Here is an 8002-nt window from a genome sequence, read left to right as displayed (position 1 = left end):
GAACCATCTCCAATGACCACCGTGAAGGGATTAGTGACTACATATGGCAATTCTAGATTTCTGACCAGATGTTGGCTAATATAGGTTTCTGAACTACCTGTGTCTACTAAAATGTACACAGGAAATCCTTTGATTTATCCTCGGAGAGTGATTGTCTTCCTCTTCAACGCTTCAGAGAGTGTATGTAAAGATACATCCATCAGTTCCCCTGGGTTGCCCGTTTTTTCATCTTGCTCCCCTACTGCATCTAGGAATTCCCCTTCGTCTTCTTCCTCAACTACCATCATATTCAGCTGTCTATTCCTACACTGATGTCCAGCACCATATCGCTCCCCACATTTAAAACACAGTCCATTGTTCCTCCGAAATTGAATCTCCTGTGGAGATATCCTCCTAGTTGGCGTGGCTTCATTATTCTCGTTTTTAAGCATACTAGATGGTGGAACCTTATAGGCATTGGAAACAGCCGCAGTGTTCTTAAACAGGCCAAACTTGGGATCAATAGGTGATTTTGTTATTGGCTTAGCAGACTTTTGCTGCAGTTTCCAAGCTTCCTCCTGCAATCGAGCTAATTCCATCGCATCCGACACTTTGTTTGGTTTCAACATTTTTTACCATGGTTTTAATTTCCTCTCGCAATCCACTAATAAAACTTGAAACGAAGTATGATTCAGAGAGGTGTGGATTCTTTACCAGCATTAGTGATTTCAATTCTTCAAACTTTTCTTGGTAATCCTCCACAGTTCCAGATTGTTGCAACTTATTGAAATCCTCCACCACATCGCGCGTGCCTTTCTCTGCAAATCTCTGGCTGAGCATGTCGGCAAATTGCTGCCATGACAGATCTGGAAATTCTACCTTGATGCCTTGGTACCATACATCTGCCTTATTGTCAAGGAACATTTCGACTACCTCCATCTGCTGCTCTGGTGGAATTTGGTAAGTTATGAAGTACTTCTGACACTTGCGAAGCCAGATGCGTGGATTCTCTCCGGCGAACAAAGGCAATTCGATCCTTGGTGGATTGGATAAAAATACCTTTGGAGGTTTGACTCTTGAGCATTGATTGGTGCCAAACTCCGGTTGGAGCTTCGTGTGTGGGGGCGGCGTGGGTAGAATGGGGCTTTTCTCTAGTTGAGTTGCTTCCTCTCTGTCCCCATTCCTTTCTCTGGCCATGATCTGAACCAAGGCATTGAGTTTCTGGTCCACGCCGGCGATCATTGTTCTCATTTCCTTGTTGGAGTTCTCCATTTCCCCTCGCAGCTGCTGTTGAACTTCTTGCTGGTTTTACTGAAGAGAAAGGATCGATTGCAGAGCTTCCTGCAGTCGAACTTCTTGTTTCCGTAGTTGATCTTCCATATTCTTGAAGCGGGTGCCTTCTGCCATTGTGATGAGCTGCAATAATCCGAGGATTCGCAGCTCTGATACCACTTGTCAAGAATTCAAGTAGAATTCCTGAGGCTGAGATGCCGTAGGCGCAGGGAAGGAAGGAAATTAGGGAGAATAAGAATTGAAGAAGAAGAAGAGTAAAGTGAGAGGAATTGAGGAAGAAATAAGAATCAAATTTGTTATTCTGCTAATAATGCTCCTCTCGTGTACTGAGCTCCTTATAAGGAGATTAGCTAGCTAACCGTCTACTAACTAACTGAGCTGCTGACATCATTAGTTCTAACCACCTGAGTAACCGACCTAACAGAAACAGAAATAGGTATTTATTATTCACTATTTACACTTAAGTCCTTCCAGTCCTGACAGCGAGTAAATTAAGTCAGTCAGCCACTTACAAAGATTTTGGTAAGTGATTAGTAAGTTGAGAAATTCTGTGGAACGGATAGATAGTTCACTATTCTAAGAAGCTTAAAATACCAACCTAAGATATAGAAGAATATTATGAAGCCTGCAGAAATTTGAACAACTCTATGACTTCCAACTCGAGTGAGTCCAAGGGTCCTACGTTTTCCCTGAAATATGTTGTGAAAGTTTCAGTCAAGAAAATGTAGATAAATACACAGCAATCACTAATCATACTGACGGCTTTTTTTTTTAATACGTACAAGTTAAAAATTCGAAATACACCCGTTTCACCGCAAGTATACAGGTCAACTAGTAGTTTAGGGTATATATCGGGTCGATCCCACGAAAAAGATTGAACAATTACCGGCACTACTAAAACTTCTCTATTATTTAGACTACTCTCTGAATTATAACAAATAAAACCCACTGAACTTACACAAGAAAATAACAAATGAAGGCTCCTTAGGTTATGGTATCCCTAACTACTCATGCAAGTGCTATTTTGGATCATTGAATGCTACTATCTAGACTAGCTATGGTGTAATTTCCTTATGCATATGAATCCTACTTTCGTAGTGAATCAATTATACTCATAACTAATTCATACCTATTCTCATGGTTATGAAATTAGCTACAAGTTCATTTCTTCAATGAAATTACATGAAATGAATCACTAAAATCACATAGATGCACCTCTACTCTCGTGAGTGTACTCCCTATGTTTAGCACTTCTTGAACCAGTGTTAAATCTCAATTTTCATTGCAGAAACAACACCTTAAATAATCACAATCAATGGTACCAAATTAATCATGATTTCAAAGAGCTAAAGTGCTAAATAACTTGTTCAAAATAATGGCATCAATTAACCAAATAATAAACACTAGCAATTATAGAAAGTTCAACCAAACCCAAGGCATAAACTTTAGAAACACATAATAACATATAAATCCATAACTTGCATATTAACTAAACTTGGAATCAAGTACAAAAGATAAAGAGTTGGAAAGGAATGTAACCCTTGTCACATGAGTTCATCTCCTTGCCTTCTTCATCCTCCAACCTCTTCTTCATCTAGCTAATAAACAAGATGGATGAACTACTACTCTATATTAAACTCATCTAACACTCAGAAAATGGAAGAGCTACATTTCTGCAGACTCCAAGCTTTCTCCCATATGTCTCTCCCTTGAATCTTGCAAGATTTTGGCTATATAAAGGTAAAAGGTGGTCAAAGAATGAGGCTTACACTTCCTTTTTATAGCTGCAAAGTGTTTGTCACATGTCTAGCATTACATGTGACTTGTTGGAGGTGCAAAACAAGTTTTCCGCGTATAGAGCAGCATTTTCTGGCCATTATCCGGCCAGAAATCCGGCCATAAATCCTGCCAATTTCTGGTTGGATTGCTACAGTGACTTTTTGTGCAATTTCTATTCATTCTTCACTGCTGCTCCGATTTTGCCTCAAATTCAACTGAACTTTTCTTGATGATAGAAGCTGATTTAACTCTTGACCAAAACATAAAACTTGTAGCCCTTTGAGTAGCTTTCCAATGCATCAAGAATCGCCTCATTTAGATTTGTGTAGTCTAAGAAATGATTGAAATACCCTTGACTGCTCAATGCTTTGTTTCTGCTTCGACCAATAGAAATTAGCTACTATAATTCAATTTTTTGACCTAGAAAATCTCAGAACTGGATTTTGATGTTTCACCAAAGTGTAGATCTATTTCTTATCTTCAAATTGGTTCAAGAATCGTCTCAATCCGATCACTGTAGCTCAAGTTATAGCCAAAATACGAAAATGTGTCAAAGCTGTCAAAAATTCACAAAATGCAAGTAAAAAGTGATAAAAACTTCATTTAATCACTTAAGACATTTTTTCCCAATTATAGCCAAAATGATTTATTTTCTTCCAATAATATAATCAAAGGGACTAAAAATAGCATAAAATATCATTCAATTATTACGTAAATTAGTCACTTAGCACATACTATACATTTTTTATACGACACAATAGAACTAGTGCCTGTCCTAAAAAGTTCATCGAGCAAAACCCCGACGCCCTGCAAAGTGATGCCTATGATTATTGCATGTCTATGATTGTTTCTCTTCTGAATTATTTTTATCAGTAGATTCAAATACGTCTATTAATATTTGTTGAATAGAAGGACCAAAACTATCAATCTCAAGCTCCACTTGCTTCTACATATTATCATCTGCATGACAAGAACTAGAAGATTTTTTCTTGAAGATAACATAGAAAATTCATCAAAAGTAACATCTCTACTGATTATAAATTTTGAAAAATTGAGATCAGGATACCACAATCTGTACCCTTTCACCTCAGAAGCATACCCAAGGAAAAAATACACTTTTTTGCTCAAAACTCTAATTTTTCATCATTCACATTCATGTATACTGAACACTCAAAAACTTTTAAATTAAAATAATCAACAAGAGTATCTGACCAAACTTGTTAGTTTTGAAATCAAAAGTTGCACAAGAAGTACGGTTGATAATATAACAAGCCATAGAGATCGCCTCTGCCCAAAATTCCATTGTCAACCCAACATTAGAGATCATATACCTTGCTCTCTTTAAAAGTGTTCTGTTTATACATTCGGACAGGCCATTTTGTTGAGGCGTCATCCTAACAATGTGATACCAAACAATTCCTTCATTCTTACATAATTTATCAAATTCACCTTTACAAAATTTCATGCCATTATCTGTTCTAAGCCGCTTTATCTATCTATCTATCTGTTCTCAATCAAACTTTTCATTACTTGAGAGTGAGGTAGACATCATTCTTATGTTTAAGAAAATAAACCTAAACTTTTCTTGAATAATCATCAATGAAAGTTAACATATACCTGGTACCATCCTTAGATGGAACACGAGATAGACCCGATAAATCTGAATAAATATAATTAAGAGTACCTTTCGTCTTATAAATTGCTCGTGACCTGAAACTTACTCTTTTTTACTTTTCAAAAATACAGTATTCATAGAATTCCAATGATTCAGTACTTTGACCACAAAGAAGTCCCTGTTTACTTAACATGTTCAAGCCATTCTCACCCATATGTCCCAAACGCATATGTCATAATTTGGTGATACCAGAATTAGATAAAGATGATGATGAAACTACAACCGAACCTGTGACAGTAGATCGCTGCAAAATATACAAACTATCAGATCTACAAGCTTTCATAATAACAAGAGCACCTTTTGAAACTTTCATAATACCATTTTCAGTTGTGCATTTGCACCCAAGAGTCTCCAGCATGCCCAAATAGATGAGATTCTTTTTCGAATCAAAAACATGTCTAACATTAGTGAGATTCTTTTTCCAATCAAGAACATGTCTAATATTAGTGAGTGTTCTCACAATATCAACATACATTTTAATTCAGATTGTACCCTTACCAACAACACAAATGGCATTATTGCCCATCCAAACAATTCATCATTACAAGGTTTATAAGTGGAAAACAAATCCTTATTAGGACACATGTGATAAGAACACCCCGAATTTAAAATTGATTTATTTTTAGACCTTGTCCTGTCATCAGTCACCAAAAATATTTTTGTCATTCTCATTAGCTGCAACACAAGATTCGACAATTTTAGTATTTTTCTCACCATATTTTCCCTTTGCTTTAATCTAGTTTTCAATTTAAAGCAATTTACCTTAATGTGCCCCATTTTGTGACAGTAATTACACTCCAAATTTCTATTTGGATTTAGATTTAGATTTAGATCTATCACTGTCAAATTCTTTTCTTTTGGTTCTGCCCTTAGCAACTAGACCTTCTGCCTAACCTCCATTAATTTTTTGATAATATTCCTGTTTATCTGCTTCTTAGATTTTAATGTAGATTTAATTTTTTGATACGAAATTGTTTCTTTTCCATAAATTATAGTATCATGAAAATATCTAAACGACTGGGGAAGAGAACATAAAAATAATAGGGTCTGATCCTCATCATCAATTTTTAAATCTATATTCTCCAAATCCATAATAATGGAATCAAATTTATCAAGATGTGAGAATATAGATATACCTTCAGTCGTGCGAAGCATATACGGACTTTACTTTCAATAAAGTCGATTCTTAATTGTTTTTTTCATGTACAAAGCTTTAAATTTGTCCCACATGGCCATTGTCGAAGTCTCAGCGGCTACCTCCCGCAAAACCTTGTTAGAGAGATTTAAGATAATACTGGATCGAGATTTCTTATCCATCTTAGCAAAATTTGCATCTGTTACACTCTCTAACTTTTTCTCAACTCCTTGTATCACTAAATCAACTCCATTTTGAACCAAAATGGCTTCCATCTTGAGCTGTCACATCCTGAAGTTAACATTCCTATTGAATTTCTCGACAACGGTCTTTGTTATTGTCATTGTTGTCACAAAATCGAAATCCTTAGAAGAAACTTTGATACCAGTTTATTAGGTCTGACCTTAGAAAATTGACGAAATAATTTTGGCAATCCCAAAATCCCAAAAGACAAATAACAAAGCAAAAATAAATAAAACAGAAACACAGGAATTTACATGGTTTAGTAAAATTAACCTACCTCCACAGAGGAGGAACAAAATTCTACTATGAAAAAGAGAGTACAAAAATGCCTTAGGAGAGTGTTTTTAGGTTCAAAACACCTAATACTTAAAATACAAAAGAGATCAAAATATTTTACTAAACAAAAATTTTAATGACCCAAAGACCCAAATAGTCTACTAAAGATCTTTTGGTTTGATGCATTTAATCCCATCACATGCTCACTGTATTTATAACAAACTAAGAGAAAGACTCCCTTGTACAAAAAACGATATGGGACAAAGCCACACATGATAATAATTCACCTACTTCATCCCCTTTCTATTAGAGTTAGCACAGCATTCTCGTTTTTTTTAGCAAAATTTCAACTTTATATTAATCAGCATACCTTTCCATATATCAGTACACGAAAGAGAAAGAAACAAAATTGTACCCAACTCCAGTAGCAGCTCCTAATTCTCTTTTGTACGTGAAACTTTAGGCCATGCAGAACAATTTAAAACAAAGATGCGGTAATAAATTACTGGTAATTTGGTCTCATAAACATTGATTTGTTTTGAAGTTTTTGGACCGTTACTCTTTCCTGCTGTATTATGCAAAACTTATCCAAATTTTCTGTCTTGTTATATAATCGTACTGCATAGGACTTTTATTTAACTTGTGTTTCGATACTTATAAAAAATATTTATTGTAGAGAGTTTGCATACTTGTTGAGGAGTTTGCTTGTTTAGAATTATTAAATTGATTTTAGATGTAATTCTTGTACAGAATACTATGGATCCATTGAATACGGTAGCTTTATTTGCATTAGAGACTATTGGTTCATCTGATGTCACACCTCTGCCATCAAATATGAAAGTTACGGTAATAAGATGCTCGTAATTTGTTCTTATTAGTATTTGATTTGTTTTGATGCTCACATAGTTTGTTTTGACATTCACATAGTTACTTAGTTGTTACGTTTGACAAAATATCTCCAAGCGCAGATGCTTTGTTTAAGTGATAAGTTTGGTTTTCCCATTAAGTTTCTTTCTTGTTATTTAATTGTATTGCACGGAGCTCTTATTGGATTGCTTGTATTAAGAGACTTCTGAAATAATGTTTCTTATTGTGGAGTGCTTGCATGATTGGATTGAAGAGTTCTATTTTTTTGACTTCTTGAGCTGATTTTAGATATATTTTTGGTACAGAATATTACTGATTGGTTTAGTCTTGGAACTTCATTTGCATCGGACACTGTTGCTTCATCTGCTCACCCTACCCCTCTGTCGTCAAGTTCTACAGTTACGGTAATGAAGTTTTTGTAACTTGATATTATTATTATTTTTTTTTTTGTGTTAGAGTTCGTATAGTTTTACTCTGCGTTCCTACATTGTGCAAAACTTCTTAAATACAGCATGCTCTTGCTATTGCTTTGTTCAATTAATGAGTTATTTTTTCCCATCAAATCTGTGTATTGTTATTTGATTGTGCTATGTAGGGCTTCTATTAACTAACTTGTGTTAGGAGGGTGGGAAAGAATATTTAATTGTTATAGAGAGCTTGTGTCATTGTTGATGTAGGATTTTTACTCATTCAGACTTATCACATTTAATTTAGTTGCATTTGTGGTACAGAATATAGCTGATCCATCAAATCCC

The sequence above is a fragment of the Coffea arabica genome, chromosome 5e, assembly GCF_036785885.1.
Source record: "Coffea arabica cultivar ET-39 chromosome 5e, Coffea Arabica ET-39 HiFi, whole genome shotgun sequence".
NCBI classification, from domain to species: Eukaryota; Viridiplantae; Streptophyta; class Magnoliopsida; order Gentianales; family Rubiaceae; genus Coffea; species Coffea arabica.
Note: the sequence above shows the minus strand (reverse complement) of the source record.